The sequence below is a fragment of the Ziziphus jujuba genome, chromosome 7 (assembly GCF_031755915.1).
Source record: "Ziziphus jujuba cultivar Dongzao chromosome 7, ASM3175591v1".
In the NCBI taxonomy this organism is placed as follows: Eukaryota; Viridiplantae; Streptophyta; class Magnoliopsida; order Rosales; family Rhamnaceae; genus Ziziphus; species Ziziphus jujuba.
This window is the reverse complement of record NC_083385.1, coordinates 23,516,544-23,537,675: the sequence shown is the minus strand read 5'-3', so window position 1 is coordinate 23,537,675 and position 21,132 is coordinate 23,516,544.

Genomic DNA, 21,132 nt, shown 5'->3' with positions numbered 1-21,132 from the left:
GGGTATATATGGGTATTTTTGGTTTAACAAAATTGGACCCTATAAAGATGTTTTCATTGGATAATCGCTGTGTATTTAAGTTGCTAATGGTGTATAAGAACTTGTTGAAGCATTAATTTAAAAAATTATCAAGCGGATAGAAAATTATCATTTTAGGTAAGTGGGTTATAGAAATTATGCTTGATTTGGATGGCAACTGGATAATTTAGAACAAATTGTTGTTCGAAATGTGTTTCTAGAGGTTACTAGGACCTATTACAAGCTTAAAAATATCAATTTTGGATACTGTATCCATAGTGTTCATACTATGATTTGACAAATAATAGATCAATTTGGGTATTCTTAGAATTTTTGAAATATTTTGGGACCTTTGATATGCATTAATATCCTTGGTTTAATTTTTGAAGCCTAAGCAATGCTTTGCTATTGATACAAACCTAGGTCGACTCGCCCATAAATCCATATTATATTAGCCCGAATCTCAATTAAGTTCAAGTTCTTATGGAAAATCCTTAACCCCTAACCAACCTGTGATTAGAATCTTGGTATAATGAAGATGCCACAATAGGTTATGGAAGTCTATTAATAAGTCAAAACGAAAACACTCACTCTCTAATGGTGTTTTAGGTGTTCAAAGAGAATAAAGAGAATTCTATCTCACAATTAATTTTCTGAATTATATTTAAGGTACATTCACATTGAAAAATAACCCTTAAATAGGTTAAAGTCACAAAACAATAAGCCATAAACAACTAGGTAAAATTCGGCCTAAAGGAATTAGGAAACAAGCTTGGTCAAATTTTTCATGCTTTCCTAAAGTAATTTTGATTTAATTAATTCCCATATTTTGAATTAGGAATCAACTAATTTACAATGGAAATAATAAAATAATAACTTTCCTAAGTTAATTTGTCCAGCAAAATAATTAAATAAAACCAAAATAAAAGCTAGTTTCCTAAAACAAAAAGTCAAAATTAAACTAGGAAGCTAGTTGACTAGTTTGACTACTAAGTTAACTTTGACAAATTTTTAGCTTGTAAAGGCTCTAAATCAGCTCCATATTTCATATAGGATTATTTATGAGTCCCATACGTTTCCCTTGATTGGAACAAAGAGAAAATGCCAAATCAATAAAATAGAGTAAAGCCAGCGGCAAAAACAGCAAAAACCATTTTGGTTGCTTTTGATTCTTCCTTGTCTTGATTCCATGACCTACTAAGGATATTAATTGATTCCAAGAAGTGTTGGATCTATTCCTTGCTGCTGAAGTCCAAAAACGCACTAAAACAGCTACATGGGTCCATATCGGCCTTCACCATTTGGATGCTTAAAACAGGCTTTGAATCTTCAAGTATTGATAAGCCCTTTTAAGAATTGATAACTCCTTGTATAAATCCAGCCAATTTGTCCTTAAATATCTTGGTTTGAGCCCTAGTGATTGGCCCGATCTTTATCTGTATAGGGTCGACACACCAGCGGGTTGTTGGTTAGACGGGTTCGGGTGGCGGTTCTCATCAGTTATATTATAGGAATGAGTGGTTTATATTTTTAAACTATTTTGGACATATAATTATATAGTTTAAATGTTATATATATGGTATGACAATCAAATGTTTATTTATTCTTTGTATTTACATATAAGTGTTATCATTTTATATGATTTTTGATAATATTTTTAATGGTTTCAAATTTTAATGAGTTCATAGTAAACTTGTGGATCTTGATATTTAAAAATCTTGGTATTTAAATTGATGTTTTAGTCTATTTAGAAAGTAAATGATTTTGAGAAAGTGGATTGGAAATTGTATATTTTTAAGCATGTTTAAGTGTTTTATATTTCAACATGTTTAAAAATGATTTATGGTGATATATATTTCAAAATAGATGATTTGGAATCTTTAAAATATTCAAATAAATTGGTTGATTTTTTAGCATTGAAGTCTGGTTCATTGTAGGATATTTGTTTTGGAAATGGAAAAAGTATGGTTATGGATATATCAATTATAATGTACTATTGGATTTTGAATGATATACCATATAGTACTCATGGTTATATTCTATGTTATTATTGATGTGTATGGTTAGACATCTTATGTGTAACAACGATATAAGAAGAAATTGATATTTGCATTTTGTGCCACCTTATGTACCATTTCTTTATGACTATCGGATGGCAATTATCACGATATAAGAGAATGACGATTGAGTTTTGTATCATTCTCCTAAAGTGATGATTGGGCTTTATGCCAGTCCTTTGTGACCATAAGATGGCAAGTTGTCGAGATATGAGAGAATGATGATTGGGTTTTGTGCTTTTTTGAAGTAATGATTTGGTTGTGTACCACTTTGTCGTGATATTGGTTTCTTTGATTCTCCTTACTGTTTGGTGGTGGTCGGGATGCCATGTATTACTTGCTAACGCTAGATATATCATATTATACATTGTAAGTGTTTTATGATAGGTCGTGGTTTTATAGTTTTATTCGATGGTTTATATATGGTTTATTAGTCATATTTTAAATATAACAAATTTATGAAATATGGTAATTTATAGTTAAGTTTATGGTTTATGTATTTTGATTCGTTGTATGTATTAAATAATACACTAAAAGTTTAGGGTACAATTTGATTTTGTGAAGTGGTTTTAAAAATGAGAATTTTTCCAAAAGAGTAGAATGTAAGATCCTAAGGGAACAATTAGCAAGGATAAATTGTTAATTTTATATTGTAATGTCACTCACCGAGATATCTCTATATCACGTTTTATTATTTTTATTTGTTTCCCTGGTTCATGTAGCTAGCTGGCAACTCTGTTCTGTTTTATCTTATCAGTTGAGTCCCATATCAGCAAACCTCACAAACTTATTATTCTTTTACCATTGTAATACCTATGATATCTTTGTACTATTTTACACATTTGAGATGTTTTCTTTTTATGTGCACTGCATATAATAGAAGTTGTGGTATTTATATCTAGTAATTGTAGAATTGATTTATGTGATGATTGTATTTTTGATAATAAAGGTTGATTGTAGGATTGTAGTTTGGAGGTTATGTTGATGATATGGAATATATTTGGAGTGTCGCTAATACGAACCTAGGACAACCTGCTCCTAAACGCGTATTATATTAGCCCGGATCTAATTATGTTCAAGTTCTAATGGTCACCTTGACCCCTAACCAACCTGTGATTAGAAACCTTAGTATATAATAAAGACGCCACAATAGGTGATGGATGTCCTATTGATAAGTCAAAACTAAAACACTCATTCACTAATGGTGTTTTAGGTGTTCAAAAGAACAAAGAGAATTTAATCTCACAAATAATTTTCTGTATAAAATTCAAGCTTGATTTCTCATTGAAAATAAGCCTTTAAATAGGCTTTGAATGAACAAAATAAAACCCTAAAAGGATTAGGAAATTTCGGCCAACATAGAATCCAATTAGGAAATTGCCTAATTTCACATCATTTCCTAATCTAATTTGGATTAATTAATTCCTTTATTTTGAAGTAGGAATTAATTAATTTACAATGAAAATAATAAAATAATAACTTTCCTAAACTTATTTGTCCAGTAAATAAATAAATAAAAACCAAAAAAAAAAAGTCAAACGCAAATTAGAAAACGAGTTGACTAGTTTGACAACTAAGCTGACTTATGTATGATGTCTGAGCTAACTTATATCTACCTGATGTCCGAGCTAACTTATGTCTGCCTAGTGCCTGAACTAAGTTATGTCTGATGTCCGAAGTTCGATGTCCAAGGTTAGATGTCCGATGTATGGGTGTCCGATATAAAATGTCCGATGTATGGGTGTCCGATGTATCAGCGTCCATCACTTGGATGCTTAAAACATGTCTTTTATCTTCAGGTATGCACAAGCCCTTTTAAGAATGAATTACTTCCTGGATAAAGATAGCAAGGTTGTCCTTAAACCTCTTAGCTTGACCCCTAGTGATCGGTCCGGTCTTCATCCATATCGGATCAGTACCCCAGCGAGTTGTCGGTTGTGCGAGCTCGGGTGGATTCGCATCAGTCGCTTAACTTGCTTATGTTTTAGGATATCTATAATTTTAGGTGAGGTTTCAACAAGCTTTCCATAAGGTCTGTGCAATGAGACTTCCCTAAACAAGACCACTTCGAGATCTCTAGGTGTATCCTGGGGTAGGTCTTGCCAAATATAACCTGAACTTAAATCATTTCTTACCTTTGTTGTAGCAGATGACATAAGAAAAAGTCTCAATGAACTCAATCCATTTAGCATGTTGACGGTCAAGCTTCCCTTGGCCTTTGATGTGCTTCAATGATTCATGATCCGTATGAATCACAAACTCCTTCGGCAATAAATAATGAAACCACATCTCCAAAGCCCTCACCAACGCATACATCTCTTTGTCATAGGTCGGGTTTGATGTGATTCCGCCTATGCCCGTTTAATTGACTACCCGTTGGGGTACGGGTCCTATACAAATGAAGATGGGGGCCAATCACTAGGGAAAAATTTAAGAGATTTAAGGAAAAATTGGCTGGCTTTATTCCTGGAGTGATTCAATCTCAAGAGGGCATGACAACACGTAAAGATACAAGACCCATTTTAAGCCTCCAAGTGGTGGAGATCGATACGGACCCGGGTAGCTACTTTTGTGCATATTTGGACTCTGGGCAGCAAGGAATGGTTCTAACACTTCATGAACTCTATGAATATAATTAAGAGGACACGGAATCCAGCTAAGGAAGAATCAAAAGCATCTAAAAAGGACTTGTATGGACAGCCTCTCAATTTGGCCGAAAATGTGCTATTTTGCCGCTAACTTTGACTTTTCTTCTTGTTTGACTTATTCCAATCAAGAGGCAACGTGTGGAACTCATTATTAATCATATTTGGCATCCTACATGGCATATGGAAGCTAATTTGGAGCCCAAACAAGGTGGAGATTGGTTAAAGATACCTTAGTAGTCAAACTAGTCAACTAGTTTCCTAATTTGATTTTGACTTTTTGTTTTAGTAAATTAGTTTTTTTATTTTGATTTTTATTTATTTATTTGCTGGATGAATAAGTTTAGGAAATTTATTATTTCAGTATTTCAATTGTAAATTAATTAATTCTTAATTCAAAATAAAAGAATTAATTAATCCAAATTAGTTTAGAAAACTAAGAAAAATTAGGCACTTTCCTTTTTTGTACTTTCTTTTTCTCAACACTTTGTGTCCGGTTTTGAATTAATTTTTTTAGGGCTTTTTCTTTGTAATGTTAGCCTATTAAATGTTTATTTTTAATGAGAAATCAAACTTGAATTTTATACGGAAAATTATTTGTAAGATTGAATTCTCTTTGTTCTTTTGTACACCTAAAACACCATTAGTAAATGAATATTTTAATTTGACTTATCAATAAGTCTTCCATCACCTATTGTGGCATCTTCATTATACGAAGGTTTCTAATCATAGGTTGGTTAGGGATCAAGGTAACCATTAGAACTTGAAAATAATTAGATCCGGGCTAATATAAGATGGGTTTAGGCGGAGGTTGTCCTAGGTTCGTATCAGGGTTCTTCAATGCAGTTCCATTTAGCTTATCATTAAAGTATGCGCATCACATTCAATTTCAAAGGTTTTAGAAAAATTAAGCAAAACTAGTAAAGGACCATTAGTTAATTTTTCTTCAACAAATTAAAAGATTTTTCTTATGATTCTCCCCATTTGAAGCCAACATTCTTCTTTACAACTTCGGTCTAAGGTGCTGTGATGGTGCTAAAATTCTTGACAAATTTTCGAAAGAAACTAGCCAAACCGTGAACGCTCCTCACTTAGGTAATAGATGTAGGTTTCGAACACTCTTGGAGGTAATAGATGTAGGTTTCGAACACTCTTGGATTGCTTCCACCTTGGATTGATTAGCCTTAATTCCTGCAGCACTTACAATAAATCTTTAAAAAACCAATTCATCTTTACAAAAATCACACTTTTTAAGGTTATCAAATAATTATTCCTTCCTAAATACTCCTAAAACTAACCTAAGATGTTCTACATGCTCAGTTAAATACCTACTATATACAAGAATATCATCAAAATAAACAGCCATAAATTTTTCAATAAATGGATGCATAACATGGTTCATTAATCTCATAAAAGTACTAGGTGCATTAGTTAAACTAAGAGGTATTACTAACAACATACATAAACCATATTTAGTTTTAAATGTGATTTTCCATTCATCACCCTCTTTCATCCTAATTTGATGATACCCACTCATAAGATCAATTTTAATAAACATGCATGCACCATGTAACTCATCTAACTTATCATCTAACCTAGGAATTGGATGTCTATATTTAATGGTAATATTATTTATAGCCCTATAATCCACACACATATGCCACGAACCATCTTTTTTTGGTACTAACAAAACAGGAACAGTACATGGACTCATACTCTCATAAATATATCCTTTGTCAAGCAACTCACTTACCTGCCTTTGTAGTGCCTTTGTCTCCTCAGGAGTACTCCTATATGCAGGCCTATTAGGAATTGCCGCTCCCGACACAAAAGCAATTTGATGTTCAATTCGTCTGATAGGTGTAAACCATTCAAAATTTCCTCTGGAAAGACATCTTCAAAATCCAATAAAAAAGAAGAGATAAAACTTGGCAATTCAAGTTCTTTGGGGTTATCTTCATCATTTAAATAAGCATCTTTATAAATCATGACCAGCAAGGGTTTATCACTCAAAAATGCCTTTTTAATTTCCCCAAAACTAAGATAAAACTTCTTCTTTTTCTTCTCTTTCCTCTATCTTTCTTTCCCACTCATGGATTTCATTTTTTTAGCCCCACTTTCGGTTTTAGCTTGAATTTTCTCCCTCTTGGCTTTCTCTCCTATTTTTACCTCACAATTGGGATTATACTTACCTTGGACAGCAAGCTCAGACATACCATCTTGAATGGATGGAGAAACTGTGGGTGCCATGCTTGCTTCCTCCTTGAGCCGTTCGGCCTCTCTCCTATGTCGCATTTGTAAGTGGTCTCTAAATACCTCCTTTGGAGTTAATGGCTCCAACTTAACCTTTGTATCTTTAAATTTAAAGACAATGGAATTTTTGATGAGACTTCATCCCTACCCATACAACTGACTACCCGTTGGGGTGATGATCCTATACAAATGAAGATAGGGCCAATCACGAGGGCACAAGCTAGGAGATTTAAGAACAATCTGGTTAGCTTCATCTAAGGAGTGATTCAATCTCAAGAGGGCTTGACAATACCTGAAGATCCGAAGCCCGTTTTAGGCATCCGGGTATAGATGGACCCGGGTAGCTATTTTGGCACATCTATAGACTCTGTGCAGTAAGGAATGGATTCAACAGTTTATGAACTCAATTGATACGATTAAAAGGCCATGGAATCATGTCAAAGCAGAAGCAAAAGCATTTAAATTCCACTTGTGCGCATGACTCCTCTTGTTAGTTGAAATTGCTCATTTTGTTGCTAGCTTTGACTTCTTTTGTTGTTCAAGCAAGTTTGACTTATTCCAATCAAGAGGCAACATAAGGGAATCATTATTAGTCCTATTTGGCATCCTATATGGCATATGGGAGTTGATTTGGAACCTAAACTAGCTGGAGATTATAAAACGATAGCTTAGTTGTCCACTAGTCAACTAGTTTTTAATATGAGTTTGACTTTTTGTATTAGGAAACTATCTTTTATTTTGGTTTTTGTTTATTTATTTTCTGGACAAATTAACTTCGGGAAGTTGATATTTTATCATTTAATTGTAAATTAATTAATTCCTTATTAAAAATAAAGGAATTAATTAATTCAAATTAGATTAGGAAAGGAAGTTGAAATTTGGCCGTATTAGGAATTATTTATGCTTGGCCCATTTTGGCCTAATTGTTTAGGGTTTTATTTTGTTTTTCAAACCGATTTAAAGGCTTATTTTCTCAATAAAATTAAGTACTTTATTCATATAGAAAAATATTTGTGAGAAAGAATTCTCTTTGTTCTCATTGAACACCTAAAACACTTAAGAGAAATCAAATATTTTAGTTTGACTTATCAATAGGGCATCCATTACCTGTTTTGGCGTCTTCATCATACACCAAGGTTTCTAATCACAAGTTGATTAGGGGTTAAGGTGATCATTAAAATCTGAACTTAATTTTTTATCTGGACTAATATAATATGGGTTTAGGAGCAAGTTGACCTAGGTTCGTATCAATTCTCTCTTCCATAGTGTATGGCATCCTTATCAAATTGTCATGGCCTCCCCAATAAAATATGACCAGCATGCATGGGGACAATATCACATAATACAACATCCACATATTTACCAATGCTGAATTTTACTTTAGCTTGTTTGTTTGCTTTCATCTCACCACTATTATTAAGCCATTGTAATTTATATGGTTCTGGATGTTTAATGGTTGCTAATCCTAATTTATCAACTACCAAATTACTAATTACATTAGCACAACTTCCACTATCAACTATTATACTACAAATGTTACCTTGAATTTCACATCGGGTGTGGAAGATGTTTTCTCTTTGAATTTGATCATCATCTTTGTACACGGTATGCAACCAAACTCAATTCAGCCCTTGAAGCCTTGAGTGTTTTGGATTCCCCAAGTTCCTCACCTCCAAGTTCTTCTTCTTCAAGCTCGGTTTCAGCCTCACTTTCTTCATTTTCGTATTCCAAGTCTCCGTTATCTTTCAGCACCATGATTCTCCTATTTGGCCATTGACTAGCAATGTCTCCTCATCCTTGAAATTTAAAACACACAATATCATGAGTTCTATAAGGTATAGGATCAGCTTTACCTTCAATCTTAAGTGCTTAGACATATTCGGTTTTGACTTCCCATTTTGACCAATTGGTGCTTTCATCTCCATGTTTCGGTTTTGGCTTGATGTCATATGTGGGATTGTTTCTCCAAACACTTGGATTTGTCCTCCTACTGCTTGAACCACTTCCAAACCATGAGCTCCCACCCCTTTCTTGAATTGGTTTTCAGTCTTGATGGCCATATAAAGCATCTTCTCCAATTCTATATATTGTTGAAGCTCCACTTGGTTGGCTATCTCGTAATTCAAACTACCCAAAAACCTCACCATGGTTGCTTTATGGTCCTCATTCATGCTCAACATTATCATGAGCATCTTCATCTCTTTAGAGTAATCCTCCATGGTCCTACTTCTTTGAGTTAAAGATTAAAGCCTTTGATGCAGCAACCTATGGTAATGACTTGGTACAAACCTCTTTCTCATGGCTTCTTTCATTTGTCACCAAGTGGTAATGGGTTCATCTCCAACTCTCCTTTGGGAACCTAGGTCGGCTTGCTCCTAAACCTGTATTATATTAGCCCGAATCACATTAAGTTCAGATTTTAATGGCCACCTTAACTCTTAATCAACTTGTGATTAGAAACCTTGGTATATGATGAAGATGCCACAATAGTTGATTGATGTCCTATTGATAAATCAAACTAAAACACTCACTCTCTAATTGATGCAAATCCGTCCGTGCCTGCACAACCGACAACCCGCTGGGTTACTGACCCAATACGGATGAAGACCAGGCCTATCTCTAGGGCTCAAGCTAAGAGGTTTAAGAAAAACCTTGCTACCTTTATCCAAGGAGTGATTCATTCTCAAAAGGGCTTGTCCATACCCGAAGATCCAAGACCTATTTTGAACATACAAGTGGTGGAAGTTAATACGGACCCGGGTAGCGGTTTTGGTGCATTTATGGAGTCCGGGCAGCAAGAAATGGCTCTAACTCTTTATGGATTCAATAAATATCATGAAAAGGTCATGGAAACAAGTCAAGGCAGAAGTAAAACCAACTTGTACGGATAGCTTCAAAATTTGGCCGAAAATTACTGTATTGCTTGCTGGCTTTACTGTATTTTGCTGAGTTGGATTTTTCTCTTTCCTCCAAGTAAGGGCAACGTGTGGGACTCCATAATAATCCTATTTGGCATCCTAAAAACCATATAGAAGCTGATTTGGAGCTCAAATTGGTCAAAGATTGGTCAAAGTTAACTTAGTCAAAATCCTAGTATTTTAGTTTCCTAATTTGATTCTACTTTTTGTTTTAGGAAATTACCATTAATTTTTGGAATTTATTTATTTATTTGCTGGAAAAATAAGTTTAGGCAATTTATTATTTTATTATTTTCATTGTAAATTAATTAATTCCTAATTCAAAATAAAGGAATTAATTAATCCAAATTAGATTAGGAAAGGAGGAGACTTTTGGCCATACTAGGATTCATCATTGCATGGCGGCTTTTTCCTTTTTCTTTTAGGGTTTTATTTTGTTTTCTCTTAGCCTATAAAAGGGCTTTTTTTTTAGGAAGAACACACCATTAATAATATTCAGAATTTATTTTGTGAGATTGAATTTTTCTTTGTTCTTTTGAACACCTAAAACACCATTAGAGAATGAGTGTTTTAGTTTGACTTATCAATAGGACTTCCATCACCTATTGTAGCGCCTTCATTATATACCATGGTTTCTAATCACAGATTGGTTAGGGGTCAAGGTGACCATTAGAACTTGAACATAATTAGATCCGGGCTAATATAATATGGGTTTAGGAGCAGGTTATCCTAAGTTCATATCACTCATGATGTTTTAGGTGTTCACAGAGAATAAACAGAATTCTTTCTCACAAATAATTTTTTGTATAATATGTAAGCTGATTTTTTGTTGACAATAATCTTTTAAATAGGCTTTGAATGAACAAAATAAAACCCTAAAAGTCTAGGGTAAAATTCGACCAATAATAAAGGAAAGCAATGGTGGTCGAATTTCTCTAATTTCCTAATCCTATTTTGATTAATTAATTCATTTAGTTTGAATTCGGAATTAATTAATTTACATGCAAAATAATAAAATTCTAAATTTCCTAAGTTGATGTATCCATCAAATAAACAAATAAAAACCAAAATAAAAGATAGTTTCCTAAAACAAAAAGTCAAATTCAAATTAGGAAACTAGTTGACTAGTTTGACAACTAAGTTAACTTTGATCAATTTCTAGCTTGTAAAGGCTCCAAATTAGATCCAATGTGCCACGTCGGATTTCAAATAGGATTAATTATGAGTCCCATACGTTGCCCTTGATTGAAACAAAGAGAAAATGCCAAATCAACAAAATACAGCAAAGTTAGCGGCAAATATAGCAAATTTGGCCGATAATCTATTCCATGCGCAAATGACCTCCTTGGTTGCTTTTGCTTATATCTTGACTTGATTCCATGACCTCTTAGTGATATCAATTGAGTTCAATAAGTGTTAAACCCATTCCTTACTGCCCGGAGTCCACAAATGCATTGAAACAGCTATCGGGTCCATATTAGCCTCCACCACTTGGATGCTTAAAATAGGCTTTGAATCTGATGCGAATCCACCCGAGACAGCTCGACCAACAACCCGCTGGGGTGCTGACCCATTACAAATGAAGGTGGGGCCGATCACTAGGGCCCAAGCCAAGAAGTTCAAGGACAATCTTGCTGTCTTCATACAAGGAATAAGTCGTAGTCAAGAGGGGTTGGCCATATCTAAAGAACAAATGCCTGTTTTACTCATACAAGCAATAGAAGCCAAAACGGGGTCGGGTGACGTTTTTGGTAACAATAAAGAGGCCGGGTTGTATGAATTAGAACCCCATCTTTATGGGTTTAATTTATATGGAGGATGAGTCATAGAAACCAGCCAAAGCAGCTTCAAAGCCGACCAACAAGGAGGTTTGCGCACAAGGAGAAGGAAAGGCCGGATTTGCTGTATTCTTTGTGGGCTTTACTGTATTTTACTGTATTAGCCTTTTCTCTTATTTCCAAGCAAGGGCAACGTGAGGAACTTCACAATAAGCTTATTTGGCATCCTACAAAGCATATTGAAGCTGATTTGGAGCTCACTTGGGTCAAAGAATTGGTCAAAGTCAATGTAGTAAAAAAAGCTAGTATTTTAGTTTCCTAATTTTATTCTACTTTTTGTTTCAGGAAACTACCATTACTTTTTGGCTTTTATTTATTTATTTTCTGGACAAATAAGATTAAGAAAGTTACTATTTTATTATTTCCTTTGTAAATTAATTAATTCCTAATTCAAAATAAAGGAATTAATTAATCCAAATTAGATTAGGAAAATGAAAGTTTCGGCCAAGGTAGAATTCTTCATTGAGTGGCCGGTTTTTCCTAGGGTTTTTAGGGTTTATTTTGTTTCTTTCAAAGCCTATTTAAAGGCTTATTTTTCATTAATAATATAACTTTAAACTTTGATTTGATTAAAAAAATACTTGTGAGATTAATTATCTCTTTGTTCTTTGAGAACACCTAAAACACCATTAGAGAATTGGTTGTTTTAGCTTGACTTATCAATAGGTTTTCCATCCCCTATTGTGGCGTCTACATTATACCAAGGTTTCTAACCACAGGTTGGTTAGGGGTTGAGGTCCATTCCATTAGAACTTGAACTTAATTAAAGATCCGGGCTAATATAATACCGGTTTAGGAGCAGGTCGTCCTAGGTTCGTATCATTTGGTATCAAAGCTAAATTTTGTTCAGGTTTGATCTATCTTTATTTGCTTTATTTGTTTTTGTGTTATTCTGTAATTTTAGCATTAGGTTAAGGTTGCATCCATCCTATACACGTTCAGCATTTAAAAAAAAAAAAAAAAATTCATTCCTAGTTGAATTAGGATTTCCTAGTTTTACCGTATTTTTGTTTCCTAGTTTGTTGGTTGTTTTTCATCATTGTTCTTGTTGATTTTGGTTTTTGTTGATTTTTCTTTGCTGTTTTAGTCTTAAATATTTGCATTCATATATTCAAAAAAAAAAAAAAAAAAAGAGTTTGCAGCAACATTTTAAAAAAAAAAAAAAAACTGCACATTTGTGATTATTTGGAGGTCACGGGTTTGGTGTTTGTTTTGGAGTTGGAACTGCAATTTTGGTAATTATTCTTGCTACTGAAGTTGTTTATGTTCTGTGAGTGACCCAAAAAAAAAAAAAAAAAAAAAGAAGAGGTAAAGCCGAATATAAAAAAAAATATATATATATTTTGGTTTGTTGGAGTTTGATTTGTTTGCTGGAAATTTGTTGGAGCTGCTGGGTTTTTTTTATTATTATTTATTCAATATTTGGAGTTTCTGGAGAGTTATTTTTGCTGCTGGATATTTGAGTTTGAGTGCTAAATTATTTGGATTAAAATTAGTTAAAAGATTTGATACAAAAACTTGAATTACAAAGAACAACAACCAACAACTTTTCTATAATTTTGTTCTCTTTGATTCTTGTTCGTATTTGAATTTCTTTTTCTGGAATTTTATTCTTGAACTCATAATCTACTACCATCTGGTGCAGTTTTCAAAAATTCCAACGTTTTCCCATTATTTTGTGTTTTCTTGTCTAGAAAGCCGAAAAATTAGGATTTGTTGGATTCTTTCGGTATTAACTACTTCTTGCTTACTGTTTGTTGATAAGTTTAATTAAAACATACTAGTGATCTAATTGCTGTTTTGTGGGTGTTTTAATTAGAACTTTGAGATAATTCATTGAGTGGAAAAAGGCAAGAGTGTGTGAGCTTAAAAGAGGGTAAAAGCCGAAACTAGTGTGCAAACACGAGTGTCGAGACCTTGTTTGAGTGAAACACGTGAGGGAGTGAATATTGTGAGGATTTATTTTATTTTTGCAGTATTTTACTAACATGGCAGATTCTAGAATAAGAAGAGGGGATCCACCCTTGAGGATCAATGAGGAAGAGTCCGTAGCATTTCATGGCGATGACCGAGCTACCGGAAGTGGAGACCAAGTGGACTTGAGAACTATTTTGGAATCAATACAGCGGATGAGTGCTCAATTTGAGCATGTAAACCAAAGAGTGGGAAGATTAGAAGCCTCACAAGGAAGGCCGAATACAAGAAATAGGCAAGAATTCCATGGAGGACGAGGCCGAGGACGAGGAGGTCGCGAGAGGCCGAGAGAGGAATTTGACGAGGAGCCATTGGACGGTGACTTTGAGGAAGGTATGGACAAAACCTTTGCTGTCCAAGATAGAGCTGGCTGTGGGAGATATAGGAGGGAGGATACAGATGAAGATTTGGGAAATATCAAGGTTAATATCCCACCTTTTATGGGTAAAAGTGATCCTGAAGCTTATTTGGAGTGGGAAGAGAAAATGGAGATGATTTTTGACTGCCACAACTATTCGGAAGGTAAGAAGGTGAAGATGGCAGCAATGGAGTTTGGCCATTATGCACTCCAATGGTGGATAAATGAGCAAAGCACCCGAAGGAGGGTTGGTGAAGACCTAATTACAACATGGCGACAAATGAAAGGAGTCATGAGGAAGCGGTTTGTGCCATCCCATTACCAAAGGTTGCTGCATCAAAGGCTTCAATCTTTGTCTCAAGGAAGTAGGTCCGTGGAGGATTATTACAAAGAGATGGAGATGTTAATGATGAGGTTAAACATGAGGGAGGATAGAGAGGCAACAATGGTAAGATTTCTTGGAGGGTTAAACCGTGACATTGCCAACCAACTTGAATTACAACAGTACTTGGAATTGGAGGAGATGTTGCATGTAGCCATTAAACTTGAGAACCAATTCAAGAGGAGGGGTGTTAGTACACGGTTTGGAGGAGTTTCTAGCAGTCGAAGGACAAGTTCAAGTGGCTGGAAAAACAATTCCACTTATGAAAACAAGTTGAGGCCGAAATTAGGAGAAGAATCAACCAACCGGCCAAGAAGGGAGGTCAAGACCGAATTTGTCCAAGCACTTAGAGGTGAGATAAAATCTGATCCTAAACCTCAAAAATCTAGAGAAATAATTTGTTTTAAGTGCCAAGGAAGAGGACACATATCCAGCCAATGCCCAAATAGAAGAATCATGGTATTAAAGGGTGATGGTGAGTTGGAATCCGCAAGTGAAGAAAGTGGCGCTGAAACCGAGCAAGAGGAGGAATGTAATGAAGATGAAACCGAACCTGTAGATACATCTAAAGCCGAGTTAAGCTTGGTTTCAAGGAGAGTACTTGCTGTCTACAAAGATGAAGAGCAGATATAAAGAGAAAACATCTTCCACACTCGCTGCGAAATACAAGGTAAAATTTGTAGCATGATTATAGATAGTGGGAGTTGTACTAATGTGATAAGTAATCTTGTAGTTGATAAATTAGGTTTGAAAACAATTAAACATCCAGAACCTTATAGATTACAATGGCTTAATGATAGTGGTGAGATGAAAGTAAATAAACAAGCCAAAGTAAAATTTAATATAGGTAGATATGAGGATGTAGTTTTATGTGATATTGTACCCATGATTGCTGGACATATACTATTAGGTAGACCATGGCAATTTGATAAAGATGCTACTCATTTTGGTCGAGAAAATAGTATTGTTTTCAGGTTTAAAGGGAAGAAGATCAAGTTGGAACCATTATCTCCTAAAGAGATTTACAAGGACCAATTACAAATGCAACAAAGGAGAGAAGCCGAAAAGCTCAAGGAAAAAGCAAGCATGGCACCAACGGCTTCACCATCCATTCAAGAAGGTAAGATTGAGGTTGCTGACCAAGGTAAGGTTTCTAAGGTTCATATTGAGTGGAAAGACCAAGAAAAAGCCAAGAGAGAGGTGAGAAAAGAGAGCAAACCAGAGAGCATAAAAAAACTGGAAATTTCCGCCAATGAGAGCCAAACCGAGGAAGGAAAAAGAAAAGAAAGAAAAGAGAGGAAAAACCAGAATTTTTATTTGAGTTTAGGGGATATTAATAAGGTTATTGAGTGTAAGAAACCTTTGCTGGTCATGCTTTACAAAGAAAATTATTTTAATGATCAAACTAATTTTGAAGAACTTGAATTGCCAAGTTCAATGATTTCTCTTTTGAAGGAATTTGGAGATGTCTTCCCAAGTGAAATTCCAAGTGGACTACCACCTATTCGAGGGATAGAACATCAAATTGACTTTGTTCCAGGGGCTGCCATACCAAATAGACCAGCTTATAGGAGCAATCCCGAAGAAACAAAGGAGCTGCAAAAACAGGTAAGTGATTTGCTTGATAAAAGATATATTCGTGAGAGTTTAAGTCCATGTGCTGTTCCTGTTTTGTTGGTACCTAAAAAGGATGGTTCTTGGAGAATGTGTGTTGATTGTAAAGTTATAAATAATATTACCATCAAATATAGACATCCCATTCCTAGATTAGATGATATGCTTGATGAATTGCATGGTGCTTGCATGTTTACAAAAATTGATCTTAGGAGTGGTTATCACCAAATTAGGATGAAAGAAGGTGATGAATGGAAAACCGCATTCAAAACTAAATATGGACTGTATGAATGGTTAGTTATGCCTTTTGGATTATCCAATGCACCTAGTACTTTCATGAGGCTTATGAATCATGTAATGCGTCCATTTATTAAATATGTGGTTGTTTATTTTGATGACATTTTAATATATAGCCGAAATTTAGATGACCATGTGGATCAACTTAGGCAAGTTTTGCAAGTTCTTAGAAAGGAAAGATTATTTGCTAACATTAAAAAATGTGACTTTTACAAAGAAGAGTTTGTGTTTCTAGGTTTTGTAGTAAGTGCTGCAGGAATCAAAGTTGATCAAGCTAAGGTGAAGGCAATCCAAGAGTGGCCGGTTCCTACTTCCATTACCCAAGTGAGGAGCTTTCATGGCTTGGCAAGTTTTTACCGAAGATTTGTCAAGGATTTTAGTACCATAGCAGCACCATTGAATGAAGTTGTCAAGAAGAACGTTGGCTTCAAATGGGGGGAAGTACAAGAAAAATCTTTTAATTTGTTGAAAGAAAAATTGTGTAATGCACCTTTGTTAGTTTTGCCAAATTTTTCTAAGACTTTTGAAATTGAGTGTGATGCTTCGGGTGTAGATATTGGAGCTGTTTTAATGCAAGAAGGAAGGCCCATAGCCTACTTTAGTGAAAAATTGAATGGAGCTGCCCTAAACTACCCGACTTATGACAAGGAGATGTATGCTTTGGTGAGGGCTTTGGAGACGTGGCAGCATTATCTTATGCCAAAGGAGTTTGTGATTCATACGGATCATGAGTCTTTAAAGCATATCAAGGGACAAGGAAAGCTCAACCGAAGGCATGCTAAGTGGATTGAGTTTATTGAAACATTTCCATATGTGATCCGCTACAAAAAAGGTAAGGAAAATGTGGTTGCCGATGCATTATCCCGAAGGTATGTGCTCTTTTCTACTTTAGATGCTAGATTGCTTGGATTTGAACAATTGAAAGAACTTTATGAGCATGATAGTGACTTTGGAGAAATTTTTAGAACCTGTTTGAAACATGGATTTAATAAATTTTACATATTTGAGGGATATTTGTTTAAGGAAAACAAACTTTGTGTGCCTAATTGTAGTATAAGGGAATTATTGGTTCGGGAAGGACATGGGGGTGGTTTAATGGGTCATTTTGGTATTTTAAAGACTTTATCCTTGCTGCAAGAACATTTTTATTGGCCTAACATGAGGAGAGATGTTGAGAGAGTTTGTGAAAGATGTGTGAAGTGCCGAAAAACAAAATCAACATTGAAACCGCATGGATTGTATAAGCCTTTGCCGATTCCTACCTATCCTTGGATAGATTTGTCTATGGATTTTATTCTTGGGTTGCCTAGGTCAAGGACAGGTAAGGATTCAATATTTGTTGTAGTAGATAGGTTTTCTAAGATGGCACATTTTATTGCATGTAATAAAACTGATGATGCATCCAACATTGCTAATTTATTTTTCAAGGAAATTGTGAGATTGCATGGAATGCCAAAAACTATTGTGTCGGATAGGGATGCTAAGTTCTTAAGCTATTTTTGGAAAACATTGTGGGCTAAATTAGGTACTAAGCTTTTATTTTCAACTACTTGTCATCCACAAACTGATGGACAAACCGAAGTAGTAAATAGAACCTTGTCTGCATTGTTGAGAGCATTAATTAGTAGAAATTTAAGGACTTGGGAAGAATGTTTGCCACATGTTGAATTTGCATATAATAGGTCTTTACATTCAGCAACTAAATTTACTCCATTTAAAATTGTTTATGGTTTTAATCCTTTGACTCCATTAGATTTAACACCTTTGCCTTTAAGTGAGCGTGCTAATCTAGATGGAAAACAAAAAGCTGATTTTGTAAAGCAGATTCATGAGAAAACCCGAGCAAACATTGAGAGGAGGACCGAGCAATATGCAAGGGTGGCTAATCAAGGCCGAAAATCAATGGTGTTTGAACCTGGAGATTGGGTGTGGCTGCATTTAAGGAAAGAAAGATTCCCCGAACAAAGGAAATCAAAACTCATGCCGAGGGGTGATGGACCTTTTCAAGTTTTGGAGAGGATAAACGACAATGCTTACAAGCTTGATCTACCGGGTGAGTATAATGTTAGTGCTTCCTTTAATGTTACTGATTTATCTCCTTTTGCTGCAGGTGATGATTTCGATTTGAGGACAAATCCTTTTCAAGAGGAGGGGAATGATGCGAATCCACCCGAGACAGCTCGACCAACAACCCGCTGGGGTGCTGACCCATTACAAATGAAGGTGGGGCCAATCACTAGGGCCCAAGCCAAGAAGTTCAAGGACAATCTTGCTGTCTTCATACAAGGAATAAGTCATAGTCAAGAGGGGTTGGCCATATCTAAAGAACAAAGGCCTGTTTTACTCATACAAGCAATAGAAGCCAAAATGGGGTCGGGTGACGTTTTTGGTAACAATAAAGAGGCCGGGTTGTATGAATTGGAACCCCATCTTTATGGGTTTAATTTATATGGAGGATGAGTCATAGAAACAAGCCAAAGAAGCTTCAAAGCCGACCAACAAGGAGGTTTGCGCACAAGGAGAAGGAAAGGCCGGATTTGCTGTATTCTTCGTGGGCTTTACTGTATTTTACTGTATTAGCCTTTTCTCTTATTTCCAAGCAAGGGCAACGTGAGGAACTTCACAATAAGCTTATTTGGCATCCTACAAAGCATATTGAAGCTGATTTGGAGCTCACTTGGGTCAAAGAATTGGTCAAAGTCAATGTAGTCAAAAAAGCTAGTATTTTAGTTTCCTAATTTTATTCTACTTTTTGTTTTAGGAAACTACCATTACTTTTTGGCTTTTATTTATTTATTTTCTGGACAAATAAGATTAGGAAAGTTATTATTTTATTATTTCCTTTGTAAATTAATTAATTCCTAATTCAAAATAAAGGAATTAATTAATCCAAATTAGATTAGGAAAAGGAAAGTTTCGGCCAAGGTAGAATTCTTCATTGAGTGGCCGGTTTTTCCTAGGGTTTTTAGGGTTTATTTTGTTTCTTTCAAAGCCTATTTAAAGGCTTATTTTTCATTAATAATATAACTTTAAACTTTGATTTGATTAAAAAAATACTTGTGAGATTAATTATCTCTTTGTTCTTTGAGAACACCTAAAACACCATTAGAGAATTGGTTGTTTTAGCTTGACTTATCAATAGGTTTTCCATCCCCTATTGTGGCGTCTACATTATACCAAGGTTTCTAACCACAGGTTGGTTAGGGGTTGAGGTCCATTCCATTAGAACTTGAACTTAATTAAAGATCCGGGCTAATATAATACGGGTTTAGGAGCAAGTCGTCCTAGGTTCGTATCAGAATCTTTGGGTATTGATAATCCCTCTTGAGAATTGATAACTCCTTGTATGAAGCCAGCCAGGTTTTCCTTAAATCTCTTGGTTCGAGCTCTAATGATTGGCCTGATCTTCAACTGTATAGGATCTGCACCTAAGCGGGTTATCGATTATGTGGGTACGGATGGATTCTCATCAACCCACACCTTCTACTATTTGATATCTAAGCCTATTACTAGAAAAGATCCTTCCAACCAAAATATTCTCACTGTCAGCACCTTCCTTAAAACCTAATGAAACCAAAGCTCATTACTATTACAACTACTATGAACCACATCTTTCTTCAAAAGCAAAACCTAAAGATCACTCGACATTTGTACTAGAACTTCTGCCGTAAGCCACTTGCCATAAATTTTGTCTCCCACACACCAAAAACAATAATATTATCATAAGCCTTAGTATCATGACCCATACACCCACATAGATTACAACTGTATGAAAGTTGTTCATATGTAAAGCAAATCCACAACAACCGTCATACCTTTCGTCAAACTAAAATGCCAAGTATAAAAGGATTTACCATTAGAAATTTAATACAAACCTTAGCAAAAAAAAAAAAAAACTATAGCTACTTTCACCACCCAAATCAACATCCACAACCTTTCCTAAAGACTTCCCCAATTTCTATAGAAACTAAATATAATACCATTGTATTTGTAAATCGAAAACCTAAACCCAAATATGTTAGATATTTTATATGGCTTAGTCATAATCATGTGATTCACTTACAGGTTTGTTTATACCAGTAATGAGACTGGTTTGTTTATTGACCTTTTTCAGTAGAGCCATTGGACACACTTTTCATAATATTTCAATTGGCCCATTCGACTAAAGGACATGTTCTATCTGAAAGCCCAATTGACTTATTCCCTATTCTATTATTCTATTATTATTATTCACAATATATTATATTATTATTATTACTACTATTATTTTATTAATTATGTTGTGTATATATATATATAGATAAATTGGAAAATAAGTCACATGTGAATTAATACGATACAAACAATATAAATTAGGGTTTCGAGGCATCTATGATGCTTATTTGGTGAAAACCTGAGGAAGAAAGGTTAGAGAGCAATGTGTCCATTAGGCACTGCTTATGTCACTTTGTTATTTGTTTTGCAGATCAAAGAATTTAATGTTGATTCAATGGTTGCGTTTAAAAGGTTAGTAATTTAATTAAGTACAGTTTCGTAACTATATGTGTAGCTCTTAGGAATACATTGTTGTAATTGATGTATGTTTAACTGTTCATGTTGTGATAGCACTAACAATTGGTATCAAAGCCACACACACAGATTCATAACTGTATTTTATACATTTTATGTTATAGAAGTATTAGAATCCTGTTACTTTATCAATATCAAGAGTGATCTGATGGAAATTGATTTTTGAGTTATTAATTGATTTCTTTTCAACCTTTTTTTTTAGCCCTTTT